General features: G+C 49.4%; 1 pseudogene across 1 annotated transcript in view; it reads right to left on the bottom strand.

The window, feature by feature from the left end:
• LOC144369680 (E3 ubiquitin-protein ligase RNF213-like) overlaps positions 1–13,136 on the bottom strand; it is a 67,621-nt pseudogene extending 54,485 nt beyond the window's left edge. The window contains exons 1-9 of the transcript XR_013429432.1: positions 12,946–13,136; positions 11,502–11,939; positions 10,351–10,523; positions 9,953–10,108; positions 9,445–9,656; positions 7,285–7,568; positions 6,463–6,721; positions 4,907–5,104; positions 289–442 (exon numbers count right to left, since the gene is read on the bottom strand). The product of XR_013429432.1 is annotated as an E3 ubiquitin-protein ligase RNF213-like (transcript). The remainder of the gene's footprint in view (positions 1–288; positions 443–4,906; positions 5,105–6,462; positions 6,722–7,284; positions 7,569–9,444; positions 9,657–9,952; positions 10,109–10,350; positions 10,524–11,501; positions 11,940–12,945) is intronic.
• Positions 13,137–15,927: the final 2,791 nt, after the last annotated feature.

Genomic DNA, 15,927 nt, shown 5'->3' on the forward strand with positions numbered 1-15,927 from the left:
AAGATGAGGCATAGATATGTGCTTTTTAGGGGGAAACAGGCCCTAGTTTTCTGTGAACAATAGAATCAAGGACAAAGAATGGGTCATCTTTTTTGTGAGGCTAAGAGCTAAGTGTGTAGTCTGCACAAAACAGAACCCAGTATCTAGGCGGTGCCAAATAAATACCTGACAGCTGACTTGACCACTCTGTCTCATCCAGGATTCCCCAAATACCCCAAGTTCCCTTCCAAATCAGACTGCATGGAATCTCAGACCTCTCCTCGGCATGACATTTGGGACATAACTCACCACTGGAAGTCTAAGTCCAATAATTCTGCAAATGATTTCGGCAGACAAGGCAGGGATCTCGTAAAACCTCAGGCGTTTGGTGATCCTGCAGACAGCTTCATGGAGCTTCAGGCACACAGTCAAGTAGGACTCTAATGAGGTCTTCTCAAGAATCCTACCCCCACCAGGATCCAGAGAGATCATTGAAGTCACTGGGAAATGAGAAAACAATACCAATTATCAATCAATTACCAGTCCCTTCTCCTTTTTTAGATGTACAAGTATGCCTGTACTCACAGCGCCTCAGGAGGCTGAGGCAGGAGAATGGCCCAATTCAAAGTTAGCCTCAGCAAATTAGCAAGACCTTATCTCAAAATAAGAAACAAAAAGGGCTGGAGTGTGGCTCAGTGGTAAAAAGCCTCTGGGTTCAATCCCCAGTACTGCAAATGAATTAATTACTTAAAATAAAATAAATGACCACAAGTAAGGCATTTACTTGATCTCCTCTAGGCTATCATTACAATAAGCCTTAAAGCTGTGACTGAAATAAGAAAGGAACACAGTCATTTTGACTTAGCTCAGCAGTTGGAACTCAATCAAAACCAAGTTAAAATATTTTTCAAATACATTCCCTTATTCAAAAAAATAGCAAAGGATGAATCTTTCTAATAATTTAAATATAACTTAAGAAAAAAATCAGATACAGAAGGGAGAGAGGGAGGGTACTAGAAGAAGAGTGTGCACTGTGTACGGAATTTCTTCCACTTGGTGTGAAAGGGTTTCACATTTACTAATTGACAGCCTGGTGATACGAGAAAGAACCCTGCAAAGTCACAGGGACTTGTCGTGCAGGGAGACCCTGTGCTGTGCCCCACGTCCAGACATCCCAGGGGCTCAGAGGAGGGAGACCAACAGTGCTGAGAGGCTCCAGGAACACCTGGGCCCCTGGTGCACATTCCTGTTCTGTGTTTCATGTGCTATTCCTCCAGGTGGCAAAGGTCACGCACAGGGGTTGGAGTAAATGATTCTGCAAGGCAACCTTTGATTTTTGTTTTAAACTTGCCCAACTTACAAAAACCATAGAAGCAAATATTTTAAAAATGCAGGACGCATACATTTGCACTATGAAAGTGATCATTTAAAAATAAATTAAAACACAAAGGCCAAAAGATTGGGTGGGAATGAAGCAAAATCTCAGCACCCAAGAGTGTGATTTGCTTTTTTGTTTGTTTGTTTTTAGTTCTGTAGACTGAACCCAGGCCTTGCACATGCTAGGCAAGTGCTCCATCCCTGAGGTACATCCAGAGCCCTATTCATTTTTTTTTAAGAAAAAGAAAAAAGAAAAACCTGGATGGCTGGATTGGCAATTGCAGAGGACACTGGGGCACTTGCCGGTGTACCACCCTCCCACTTTGACACGAGGCAGCCCACACAACATAGGAGCCCCATAGTAATTGGCTGTTCTACTTACATGTCCTGATAGATGTTCACGAGGTACATGAGCATTTTGAAAACATTCCCGACATGCTAAGGCAGGGAAGAGAAAAGGAAATATGAAAGTTTCAACCAGAAAACAGCTGTTATGCTGAGAAGAGAGAAGGGCATGGGGACTTGTCTTGTTCTCCCTGCACATGAGACTTCAAGGGCTCAAGGGCCAATCTTCATTTTCCACTGGTAAAATGCAGGCTATAAATTCGTACCATTTTCTTCTTCTTCTTCTTCTTCTTTTTTTTTTTTGGTTGGGGTTCTTTTTTTTGTTTTTTCTTTTTTGGAACTGGAGATCAATCCCAGGGCTTTGCCACTGAGCTGCATCCCAGCCCTTATACCATTTTCTTTACCCCAAAAAGCATAAAAGGAAAGACAGCAACTATGACACATGTGATGTTCACAGAGCCTTCCAACAATCATAATTAACAAACGGCTACTGTTCCCTTGTCCTCTATATACTAAACCAGAATCAACTCTGGGAAGTCAAACTTTAACCCTAAGAAATAATGACTTCTTATTTCAGCAATTCTGAGCACTTCCCCCAACCTGCCCTTCAGGACAGAAGACCCACAAGCATTCAATGTTCAGTGTGTGACCTGCTTTTACTAAGTAAGGACCTGACAATCTACTTCCAACCACAAACCTCCAAGAGATCTTCTGAGATCTTAGAGATCTTCTGAAGCCGTTGCAGCCTGTAGTGAGTCCCTAGAAAACAGTCCAGGACCCTAGCAGGCATGAGACTCAAATATTCAGTGGAGTTTTCCATATAGGAAACCAGGCTTCTCAGAGGCAGCAAACTGAACCAGGATCGAAAGAGATACTCATCCATATACAGCAACTGCTTCCTGCTCTCCATGAAGTCAAGAAACTGGCTCCTAAATGAAGAAACCAGGACAGAGACGAGGGCAGCAGTGAGAGCACTGAACAGACTCAAGACAAGGAAAAGCAAGGCTGGGAAGGCCCAGAATGCTCAGATTTTAAAGTAGATATCAATTCATCTTGGAACCAGAAATACAGAGTGAATCAAATGAAAACTAAATAAAATAGCCAAGTGTATGGCACACTTGTGGTCCCAGCAACTTAGGAGGCTGAGACAGGGGGATCAAAAGTTCAAGGCCACCCTCAGCAATTTAGTGAGGTCCTGTCTCAAAAAAAAAAATTAAAAAGGGACTAGAGATATGGCTCCATAGTTGAGTACCCCTGGTTTCAATCCCTGGCACCAAAAAAAATAAATTTTAAAAATCATTTCCATTTGGCTTTCATTTCAAAAGGTTTCAAAACTAGATAAGTGATGGGAACAATTGAGCTCACTGCCTTTATCCCTAATGATGGCACCTGGCTCCCAGTGGATGGGGTGGGCAAGGGGATAGGTTATTCCACACATGGCAGTTATCTGTATGTGGAAATGAGTACAGTGATGATTTCATGTTTAATTCAGATTTACTTTAAGTTTTGAACTTAAATTTGATTTCAAAAACTTTTTTTTGTGGTGTTGGGGAGGCAACCCAGGGCCTCACTCAATGCCAGGCAGTCCTCTTCTACTGAGCACAGTCCAGCCCCCTTCGATTTTTCTTATGTAGTTGTGCTTTCCATGTCTTCTTTGAAGAACCTTTCCTCACTCTAAGATGATCTTATTTAGAAGCATGCTGTTAACATATCCAGGCATGTAAGGATTTTCCAGAGAGCCATCTGCTGAGCTGTGGTTAGGAACCTGCACCCTTGGACTGCAGCACCTTCAGGGTACTGAAAGTGGTTCAGCTCAGAATGCAGCTGTTTTGTTGCATGTGCCCACGGGCACACCTGCCATGCAGGGCACTGGAGTCCCTGGGTGCCATCTGGGTCTGTAGCTTTGTCCCCAACATCTGTACCATATTCATTCTCCTGCCATTTGTTTTACCAGTTGCTGGAGAGGAGGCACAGAGCTCTACAGAGCTATGGATCTGGATCTGCTGGCTCCTCCTCTCAGGCTCTTGGTTTGGGATTGGATTTGATTCTCCACCTACACAGTTCTACTTGGTACCTTTGCTCTCGATTCCTCTGTGACTCCTGCTCTGACTTTTTTTCTTTTTGGTGGTACTGAGGATGGAACCCATTGCCTTGGCCAAGCTAGATAAGTGCTCTATCACTAAGCCCCAGCCCCAGCCCTGGCCTTATTCTGGCTTTTTAAATTGGTGAAATGCATGTTGCTTAGTATTCCAGTTTATCATTTATTTAGTTTGGAGTTTTGCATCTGTGAGTACCATTTCTCCTGATGAAGCACAGTTCTCAGTGGGGACAGAAGTGTTCAAGCCCACCCCCCATCCCACCCAGGGGGGGCCTGGCAAAGCCTGGATACACTTGTGCCTTTAAGACCTGGGATCAGGGCAAGCCATTGTCTGTGTACCCTTGCCCACCCAAGACTTCCACTCCAGGAGGCCTGAGCTTCCCACCCAAGGGACACCGCAATGCCCTCACAATCAGACAGCAGAGAATGTGGAAGTACTCTGCTTTTCCTGGCCAGTTCTCTGGCCTGAGCTTTATGGCTAGCAAAAGGAGAAGCTTGTTCCAGCTCTACCAAATGCACTCATCACCCACCACTTCAGGTAAAAGGCAAGGTTAAAGGTCAGAAACTAAGATTTGTGGTACTCAGGGCTAAGTCCTGGGATACACAGAGTTGCTAAGTATCTGTCACACAAATGAGTAAACACATATTAGTACAGTCACAAGAGAAAGACTGCATAGTACACTGGCCATGCCAGTGATCCCAGTTGTTTCAGAGACAGGAAGATCATGAGTTCAGGCCAGGCCAGGCAACTTAGCAAGACCCATCTCAAAAATTAAATCTTTTTTTTTTTTTTTTTTTGGTCGGGGGTGGTACTGAGGATTGAACTCAGGGGCACTTATCCACTGAGCCACATCCTCAGCCCTATTTTGTATTTCATTTAGAGACAGGGTCTCACTGAGTTGCTTAGCGCCTTGCTTTTGCTGAGGCTGGCTTTGAACTCACGATCCTCCGGCTTCAACCTCTGAGTTACTGGGATTACAGGCATGTGCCACCATGCCCAGCTTCAAAAATTAAAAATTTAAAGGAGAACTGGGGATGTAGCTCCATGGCAAAGTGCTGATGAATCATTCCAAGATGTGCTTACATAAATGCATCTTTACAACTTACTCATTTAGCAATTCTTTCTGAAACTGAGAGAAGGAGATTCCCTTGAGGGCAGCCCAGATGTCCTCAGACTGGTTCACAGAGTCCTTTCTTGGAGGGTCCAGCTGCATACAGTAGTGCAGGACAGGGAGGATGCCCAGCCAGTCGATGACCCTTATAGCCATGCACCTTTGGCACAGGTTGACCAAGTACTCTTGCCATCTGGAAGGGAACCAAGACCTACCATGAGCTATGGATGGCTGTGTCCAACCTTCCCTGTGGTCTGATGTCCCAGGAGGGAAGGGACAGCCACTTGCACCCAGCAAAAGGAGCATTACACACATGGACCGAGTCCCAGACCAAGAGTCAAAGGGTGGCAAGGAAGACAAGTTCCTGGCCCCCAACCCAATGCACCAGGATATCACAAATGCCAAAAGACACCCACTAAGGTCATTTCCACCCACACCATACAGCTGAAGTATTGAGGTGCTCAGTTTCAAACCAACGAATTCACATAGGACCTAGGGTTTGAACCAGGCAGTCTGGCAATGGTGGACCTAAACACAAAGCAAATGTTTTTGTTTTTAAACTGGGATTGAACCCAGAGACATTCTACCACTAAGCTATATCTCCAACCTTTTTTATTTTGAGACAGGGCCTCCCTAAGTTGCTGAAGCTTAAACTTGTAATCCTCCTGCCTCAGTCTCCTGAGTCACTGGAATTATAGGCACATGCCACCATGCCCAGCTATGTTTTAGAAGGAATGGCACATGATGTGTGTTCCACGGGCACAAAAATTGATGTTTCTTCCTTTCTCTCACACCCATGTACAGCTGTTTGTAGATTTCTTTACCTCTGTCTCTCTTTCATACAGGACACAGCAACTGCCTGGGTCTTTAAAACTTAGGAAACCCACAGGTGCTAAGAGCTCAGGAAAGGCCACCTGATGTTACCCAAGCTCAATCCAAACAGAAGCAGAAGAGACCCTGATCCTCCAATCACAGCAGCTCAGAAGAGGTCTCCCCTACACATAAAAGGCCATGGCTGACCCAGCAGGGGCAGTGTCCTTCCACCAGCACAGGTGGGACAGCAGGAACAGCATCCCTGTGGATTCCGCAGCTGAGGTAGGTGATACCTACAGGCAGGCCTGGGCCCCAGTGCTAAGGAATGCTGAGCGTGAAGAGGAAGGTCCTCTAAGGAGCACTTCTGTCATGTACTTTATATTATTCATTTATTTTTCCAGATGGGGTTCCACTAAGTTACCCAGGCTAGTCTTAAGCTCTTGGGCTCAACCTTCCAAGTAGCTGGGATGACAGTGTTGCCATGGTACCTGGCCCTGTGAAGCCTTTTGAAGTCAGGGTATTCAGGAGAAAACTGAATTTAACAACACTAGCAATGACATACATGCCAGGAAAGTGACAGGAGCAAGTGGTAACATGACTGTGGTTTTATTTTTCCCCAGTGTGCACTCAGCCTTTCTCTGACTAGCACTTATCTCTATAGTCAGATAAAAATCATGATAAATGCCTATGAAACCTCTGACAAAACAAAACAAAACAAAACAAAAAACCATGGGATACCTCTCAGATGTGAACAGTATGTGGTGGAGGTCGCTATGCAGGGCATCTGGTGAGCAGGGACTGGGGCAGAGAATGGAGCACAGTGAGGTCAGGTCACGCTCCAATAAGCAGAGTTTGGTATCTTCCACCAGGAAGAGAATGATCAGACCCATCCTCAGTCTGCTCTTCACAGGGCACCCTTCAGGCAGGGCACCCCACTCTTTCCTTCCAGAAATGGTCTCATCTGCTTTTTCAAATACTTCCACAGGTGTTTCTTCACCTGATGCAGGGGGAAAAGAAGAGGCATGACTATGGAGTGCATGCCCTGGAGGCTGGAGGGCCCCTTGGGCAGGGGATCAAGGCCCTGAGGACAGAGAGCTCTGGGGAGGGTCCCATCTGCCCCACTTCCCACCTCCCCAGCACTTGGGCTTCTGGAGCAGCAGGAGCACATCGATGCTCAGTCTCAAACAGTGTAGTGAGGGGGTCTGGGAGGCCCCTGGATGCTCATGAGAGCTCAATGTCAAACTTTTTTGAGTGCCAGCTCTGTCTCCAAGCCACAGTGTGGCTGAAGGGGAAAGGATGGGCTCCACCTTTTCTTTCAACTCTGCCTAAGCCCGGAAAGAATGCAAGATTGGTGCTGGGAATGAGGCTCATGGGTACAATCAGGAGGAGAGATAAGGAGAGAATTCCCAAGAGGTGGTGCAGAAACAAAGGGATGGAAAGGTCCTCCTGACCCCTCTACACCTGCCCTACTTAGTCACAGGGTCTCTATATGCCTCTAGTAGGTCAGGGGACCCTGACCACCCACACCAGAGCTACTGGTGATTGGGGGAAGACTGATACCTCTTCCTCTCTGAGGCCCAGGCTATGCCAGGGCTGTGCTTTCCCTTCATAAATCATAGGCATTCGGACAACAGAGTAAAACTGCCGGAACTGGGTAAAGAAGTTCCTCAGGTTGATGGGGTTCCAGGTCTGGAGGACGCTGAAGATGCGGCCCAGCATGATCTCGGCTGCCATCTTCTTCCCCCTCAACAGCTCCTTCTTTATCTTATTAGTGAAGAGGTTCTGAAATTTCTCCAGTGTCCCAGGAGGCCTCATGCGAATTATGTCATCATATTGATGGCAGTCTATGGGTGATAGCAAGACAAATGTCACACTTAAGATCTCAAAATCCACCAACCCAAGGTACCACCCCAGAAGACAGAAACACAGGGGAGCAGCCAGGCACAGTGGCACATGTCTATAATGCCAGTGAGGCTGAGGCAGGAGAATCACAGGTTGAAGGTCAGCCTTAGCAACTTAGAGAACCCTTCTGAAAAATAAACAGAAACAGGGGAGTACAGTCAGAGGATTAAAGGAAGGAAGGAAAACAAGTCTGGTAAACTGAAGTGATCAGAACTCACTCCATCAGCTACCATGGGCAGGTCATGCCCCTGCAGAGAGAAATTCTAGACAATCCAGTGATGAGCTTAAAACCAAGTCTCTGCTTAGCCATGCAGTTCAGCAAGCCTGGTAAAAGCTTTAAACATGACCATATGCAGGTTAAACATTTCTTATACCAAAACTTCATCCCTCACTAGCAACTAAGTACTGTTCTGGTAAATGAACAGGGTGCATAGTGGAACAGCAATACCCACCCCAAAGAGAACAACGCAGATCACCCAACAGCCACAAGCCACTAGCAGGTGCCCAGTACAGGGCAAGGGCTGAATTTATGTCTATTCTGAGGACCAACTGCAAGTGACACAATTATAGACCAAGAAAACCCAGTGACATTAACTGTAAAATAATTAGAAAACAAAAGTGGTTAGCCAAGCACTGTGGTTGCACGGCTGAACTCCAGGCAATTTAGGAGGCTGAACCAGGGGGATCCAAAATTTGTGGGCAGCCTGAGTAACTTAGGAAAACGTGACTCAAAATTTAAAAGTGAATAAAAGAGCTAGGGATCTGGCTTAGAGGTAGACCAGAGGTAGAACACTTGTCTAGCATGAACAAGGCCCTAGGTTCCACCTCCAACACTGTCAAAAAAAGAAAGAAAATGAAAAAAAGAGAGAAAACCTATAAGAGGGCAGAGAGCTGGGCATGATAGTACATGCCTATAATCCTAGTAACTCCAGGGTTGAAGCAGGAAGACTACAAGATGGAGATCAGATTAGGAGGCCCTAAGCTACTGCACACTACTGTCACATTGGTAGGCCCTGCCACCGCAGCTCTACCCTGTCCTTTCCTACCCTGCCAGGTGACAGTTGGCCAGGGTTCATATGCTGATTTGGGCATGGCCTCCTCCCGAGCTTCTCCTTAAGCCCACTCTAGCCCCTCTCTTTGTGGGAATTGTCAGAGAAGAAGCTCCATCTTTCCTTGTGGAATTATCTGATGAAGTCCAGTTTCGCCTCAAAGCTGAAGTCCTCGGAGTGCCACTCAAGAGGATGAGGCAGGAGGGCTTCCTTTCTAGTTGGAGCCCAGACACTTGAGGCCAGCCCAGAAAATATATTTTTAAAATTCTGGGTCTCGGAGGTCGTTCAGGATAGAGCTAGGTGCCCAGGCAGGACAGGACAGCCAGTATCTGCAGAGAGGCTCACCAAGGAAGAGCTGCTGAGGGACTGAAGAGGTGCAGAGGGTTCTTTCCAAAGATTCAGCAGACGGAATGTGGAAGCCACCCAAGTGCCACCAGCAAAATGTGATGAGGACAAATACAGAGGCCCATAGGGAGGCTCTCGACACATTGTCCTGCTTCTGGTCACCACCTAGACGCCTCCAGGAAGGGCCAGCCAGCAGCTCCCTGTTCCCTGCTTTGTTCCAGAGTCTGCCCGGTACCTGGGCCCACCCTGCACACAGCCCCAACCCTTCCTTTGGCTTCATCCTCTCTCCTTCCCATTTCCTCTCTCACCTAAGTTAAACCACAGCAGGGGCAGCGCACAACAGAGGACCCATGCAGACCAGGCAGTCTGCTCCACACAGCCCCACCCAGGCCAGGACACATGTGCCATGGGAGAGGCCCTTTACCTCCGGAGCGCAGGAGGGAGGACTTGACACACAGGCAGCAGTTCACGTGCTCGCCCGCCTTCTGCGGCTGCTCGTAGATGTACTCATACTCCACGGTGCAGTTGGAACCTTGGCCGCAGTGAAGGACGTACTTGTAAGGGATGGCTCTATCCAGGCTCTGCCTGGGAATGACAATGCTGCCCTCGATGAGGGACCCGTACTCATGTAAGTCCCTGGAAATCAACAGACACTGGCCAGTTATCCGGAAGTCTCACATCAGAAGATTTTGTTCTCAAACACCCCAGGAACATAGACCCAAAATTATAGAATGCACACTGACCAAGATGGCATGTCTAGAACAGGGAAGGGCTTCCTTTCTACTTAGAACAGAAAAAAGAGCCATGGCGAAGTGAGACAAAGAATGCATGCTGGGAGTATCAAACACACTCACCCAGGGAGCAGGGGGACCCTGGGGACTCACTGATCACCTCTAACAAACACCAAGGGGACTGGGGGCCCCAGGACTCACTCAGTGTAGTACATCTCGCAAGCGTCACTCCACTCGGGCTGTCCAAGCTCTTCTCCTCCCCTGATGAACACAGTGTGGAGCATGGGGTCGAAAGTGACATGCTTGGGAATGATGGCATGGAAATACACAGTGATCCCCTCCTCCGGGTTCAGCCAGCTGGAAGAGGGAAGGAAGCAGTTGGTCACCAACTGCTCCTGGCCCAGCCCACCTCCTCTTTCTCTACTGGTCATTTTCACACCTGGCCACTGCCCACCATGAGCGGCCAAGAAGAGGAAAAGATAGTGTGAAACCCCAACCTGGCTAGCCACCTCCCCTGCAAACCCCACAGCTGGACTTGTCACAGGGGCCCTCAACAGGTGCGGACAGCATCCCTGTGCCTGGGCGGGGCAGCCTGGTACCTTGAGGGGATGGCCTGAGTGCTGGCCTTCTGGTTCTTCTGCTCCTTCTCCTTTGTCACAGCAGCTGTGTAATTTTTGTCACTCCCTTCTGGCTTCCTCAAGTCTTTGTGTTCTGAGCTGTGTTCACCTGGTTTTTCTCCAGGAGCAGCCAACCCGTCCTTGGTCTCACCCTCCTGAAATGAGCAACCAAGCCCCAGCCTGAAAGGCTGCCCCTCAGCCATGCATCTCACAGCAGCCCAGGTGGACTGTCCAGTCCTTCCAGTCCACTTCCATGGCCTCTCAGGACCCTTCCCTAACCTTGCCTGGGCCCTCCTCCCTCTCTCACTACTGAGCACACTAGTTCCTTCCCTTGAGAACAGGCTGCCACAAGATAACCCCAGGCCTTAGCACGCCAATTCTTTCATCTGAATTTGTCCCCAGGGACCCCAAAGCTCACCCCTCATTCCCTCTAGCCTCTGCTCCCCCAGCACCTCCCTGGAAGCCTCATCCAGCTTCCCTGGCTGAGGGGCCACCTTCCCTCACGGCACCAACCATCACATTCCTGGGGACCCTCCTGGTACCAACCGTGCTCTTTTTCTCAGCTCATTTCCTGTTGCCTGGCTTGGCCTCAGTCTTCCCCCATCAAGAATGAGAGCTCCTTAAAGGAAGGCTTGATCTCCTTTGCACTGTCCCTAGCTCTCCATAACGTGCCACACAATCAGACTGAAGATGGGCTAGTGAGTGGATATAGCAGAAGGGGCCGGGAAGGCCAAGCAGTGTCCCCCAGCCCACCCTGGAGAGAAACTTGTACCTGGCACTGTTCCTTGGAAGCAGGGGGACTTGCGGGCAGCTCATTTGCTGCGACTGAACCTTATCTTTCATTTGTTTCCCAGTCCTGTTAACTGGAATATCTGGCTCAGCTGTAGTGTGAACTCCCTGGAGGAAATAAAGACCCCAGACTCCTGGGGTCTGAGCCACAGAGACAAATGGAAAGGCTGCTCTGCCCCAACGGCTTAAGATCAGCTTTGGCCTTAATGCCGAGTATAGGGTCAATAGTCCCTTCTTGCCTCCACAGCTGCCCTCCCAGATAGAGAAGTAACGTCTCACCCACATGGCATACCAAAGGTGCGAGGGCCAGTCCCATGCCCCTGGCCACCACTCACTATACTCACCCCAGAGGCTGGGACCTCCACGTGCTGCCTGGCCCTCTGTGCTTCTTTCTGAGGCTCAGAATCCCCTTCGGACTCAGGCAGCGGGAGCCCTTGGGCAGCATCTTCAGGCTTAGGGTGGGCTTTGCAGATAGATGTGGGTGGCCCAGACACCTCCTGAGAGAGGCTCCTTGCCCCAGAGGGTGTGGAAGTGTGGAGATCCATTTCTTCCGTGTGGTCCTGTGGTGCTGGCCTGCTCTGAGCCACATCTCCTGTGGCTGCACCCCTGCACTGGCCAGATGGACCAGCATGCGGGGCTTGGCTTTGGGCCAGGGCTGCGTCCTGGGACCAGGGGTGTGAAGGTGAATTTGGACTCTGGGGAATGGAAGGCGATGGGGCCAAGGAACCCTGCTCTGAGGAAGCAGTAGTGTCCTGATTCTTCCTCCTTTTCTTTCTTTTGTTCTAAACAGGAGAGACATAAGAGACATACCAATCTTACTTCTTAGGTTTACTACAACTTGCCCCACGTTTCCCTCCCATTTTTGTGTCCCAATTTCTCTGGTACAGCAAGCTTAGCTCTGCTGAACCACTTACATTGGTCATTCCTGCAACTTCTTTATCATGGGTGGAACTGAATTAAGAAACCAAGGGTGGGGGGTAGGGGAACCAAGGAGCAAGATGCCAGGCAGAGCCTTGCATATAGGGGCTGGGGGTGTCACTACAAGATTGCTCTTGGACACTACAACATTCATGGACTGTTCATGTGACACTCTTCGTAGTATGTGTCACAAGCAAGAAAACCAGAATAAAGGTGAGAAGACTGCAGAGTATGGAGGAGCAGTAAGACTGCTCCTGAGCTCTTGAAGCCTTGGAAACCAGTAACACAGCTTGTGAGGAGTAGGCCACTGGGACCCTGGCCCCAAAGGCTATTATGCTCTAGAGGAGGTGTCAATGGGCCACTGAAAGCAAGTGGCTCATACATCCTGAGTCCTGGCTGTATGTGGGGACACCCTGCCACCCGAGACAGCTGGGGGTGAACCTGCACCTGCCCTAGACCCTCACTCCTTGCATTAAGCCATCAAGAAAAGGGAAGAACTTGGGTACATCTGTGCCTAGAATGTGTGGCCTTCTTCTGAGTCACTATGCAGCTTCCCCAAGAATCCTAGCTGACCTTCCTGCAGAACTGCTCAGATGCCCACAAAATCCCTCCAGGTACCCAGAGCACTCCTAGCCTGACTCATGCTCTTGACTGGGCTCATGAGAGTCAGCGCCCAGTGTGTGCAGTAGAAAGACAGGGCTTAAGAGACTTTTTTCTTTTTATGGTACTGAGGAAGGGACCCAGGACTTTGCACAAGAAAAAAAGATTTAAGACAGAAACTTCTCCATCTTCCAAGGGCAACCAAATCACCCAAGACATTGTTAACATGTGCAGTGACTCAGCAGTCTGGGTGGGCCCCAGGGTACTCACTTTCACAGGCTCCTTGGAGGCCTATGCTGCCCGCTCAGGCCCAGTCATGAGCATGAGATAGGGCAGTCACTGGTGGTCTTCTCCATGACACCTCAGGGTCACTAGGAAGCCTCTGAGACTGCTGGACAGGTCTGGGGTCTCCTGACCTTAATGGTGTCTGTCAGCATCCTGATGGTTCCAAGAAATTCCTGAAAACTACCACATCAAAGCAGTGTAGACTCCAGGAGGGACATACTCCCTAAGCCCTTCCCAGAGACCCTGAAATGTCAGTGCTTAATCCAAGTGGTGCTGCCTCCATACTGAGCCACTGAGTGATATGGGCCTCTGTGAGGCACAAGGACCATGAGGGCATGAGGGCAAAACAGGGTCCTGTCCCACGATGCTGACAGCATCATGAGGCAGGCTAAGACACATCATGAGACATGCCAAGCACAAATCCAGCCAGAAGGGCATGGTGGGAGGTCAGAGGCCACTCTGACTCATAGGCTTTCTGGAGAAGGTGGCAAGAGGCTGAGTCTGAAAGATGCAGAACCTCTAATCCAACCTGCTCTGGTTAGCAAGGACTCACAGGTCTTTGTGTACAAACATGAGCCCTGCCTCCTAAGGCTCCTGCTCACCCAGGATGAAAGCCAAAATCCAGCACACAAAGACCCCATGAGGCTCAGGCTGCTCACCCTCACCCAGTGCAAGCAGCAGCTCTGGAGGTGAGTGAGGCCTGGACACAGGCAGTGACTCTGGCAGCACCTGGGGGCAGCACTGAGTGCAGAACAACTGAACCAGGGCACCTCCAGGTGGGACACAGGTACATGAGAGCTGGGAGCCAGGGTGAGTGAGGACAGATGGGCTTGGGAAAGGCACTCCGCCAGCTCAGCCAACACCTGCAGTAGGCCTCTGCCTTAGGACACGTGGAGCATCAAGGCTGAGGTGATAGAGCAGGGAATGGGCAGAAGTGCAGAGGGGCTAAGGCCCAGGATGTGGTCCACATAAGAAATGGAGAGACTTCAATGTCACCAAGCGGGTACAGCATCAGGGATGGGGACAGGCCAGCAACACAGACAGGGATGGCTAGTCCTCATGCTAGTGGGCAGTAGGATATAAATGCTGAGAGGAGGTGGGCAGTGAAGCTCCCTATGGAGGCCCAAGGGAAAGAGGCTGACAGGTGGGTGCTACATGCTTCCAAGCCCCCAGGGCCAGCTGGCTCATCCCTGTAGCAGATAAGGGCTGTGAGGAGCCAGGGGCAGGCTGTAATGAGGACAGTGAGGTCTCGCCCCTGGAAGCTGCTTGACACATCCTTCCAGCAACCTGGCTACCAGAGCTTTGCGTGGGAGGGCCTCCTGGCAGAGCCACAGGGACAGCCACCTGACACACCTTTCCAGGATATTCTCCAATTCCATCCATTTTCCTGAAAATGCCATAATTTTATTCTCTTTTAATGCTGAGTAGTATTCCAGTGTGTACAAGTACCACAGTTTCTTTATCCATTCATATGTTGAAGGGCATCAAGTTTGATTCCACAGTTTAGCTATTGTGAATTGAGCTGCTATGAACATTGATGTAGCTGTGTCACTGTAGTATGCTGATTTTAAGTCCTTTGGGTATAGAGCAAGGAGTGAGATAACTGGGTCATTTCCCTCTGTTCTGAAGGAGCATCCTTTGTTCCCTGGATGAAGCACTGAGGCAGGGAACTGTGGATGCCATGTGACCAAGAAATGGGATGGTCCAGAGCACTAGAGACAGTGGCCAGGAGGGTAAGGAGGCAGTGCAGACAGGCAGAGCTACACCTGCACTTCAGGGCTACCAGCTGGGTGCCTAGATTGATCTTGCCTAAAGCCTCAGGATTCATCCATGATATGAGCAATAAATTCAACATAACCAATGTGAGTTGCATTTTTGGTAATTTGGAAACAAAACATTTCTAATGGTTTGAATAATCAAATCTCAGATTAGGTTATTTTCTTCTTACAGAAGTGAAAACTAAGTCCAGGTAACTAATGTCCTAACTTCCAGGATGAAATGGATGCTGGGGTCTTATAGATACCTGCAGGTCACCACGTGGCACAGAGGACCCTCCAGGCCCATCAGAGTACACACCCTGCTTCAACCTTAGAACAGCTGCTTGCTGCCCTCTAGGAGGGGAGTGGTCAGAAGGGAGGCACTCAGCAGCAGGACCTTAAGAGGGCAGGCACCCTGGTTGGGGCTTGCAGGTGCCCTGAAGAGGGCCTGGCTATACCCTCCATGACAAAGTGGTGTGGAGACTGCAGGAAATGCAGAGATGGTCCAGGGAAGACCCTTGGAAGGACCCCAACCAGTTAATAAAGGACAATGCCAGGGAAGTTGGTCAGTGACATCCCCCTGTGTACCCACACCCTTTTGGCCATACCTGGGCAGCAGCAGGCCACTCATTTCCAATACAAGCACAGCCTTTTTTGGCCATACCTGGACAGCAGCAGACTACTCATTTCCAATACAAGCACAGCCCAAATCCCTGATGGACAGGACTGCAGAAGCTCAGGTGCCCCTGGAGGAAGGTCCATACCAGGCTTCCAAACTTACCAGGGCCCAGCCCGACTCATGTGTGAAACAATGTGTGACCATGGTACTCAGGACAAACCATAGCCCTCCATGAGTGACCGCATCCCCCTGCAGGGGTGAAGAGGCTCTGCTTTCCTCATGTGCATAGCACCTTCATTACACAAGTGAGCTTCTTGTGTTGTAGTGAACCTGGAACACGCCCAACCAATGCTCTGGAAAATGACAGGGCAGGATCTGAACCCCAAGGAGCAGACATCAAGCTCAGTAGGGTACACACCATACCACTGGTGTCTCAGGCACAGACTGCTGATGGGCCTGTGCCCAACTTGGATGCCACCTGGCTGGTAAGTAGACCCCTGGGTGGCCTGTGGATGTCAAGGGAGAGATTTCCACAAGAAATAGAAGCTGGGAGTCAGGGTGAGCAGGAAGGATGTGCAGCACAGAACAGAA

This window comes from Ictidomys tridecemlineatus, chromosome 13 (genome assembly GCF_052094955.1).
Source record: "Ictidomys tridecemlineatus isolate mIctTri1 chromosome 13, mIctTri1.hap1, whole genome shotgun sequence".
Lineage (NCBI taxonomy): Eukaryota > Metazoa > Chordata > Mammalia > Rodentia > Sciuridae > Ictidomys > Ictidomys tridecemlineatus.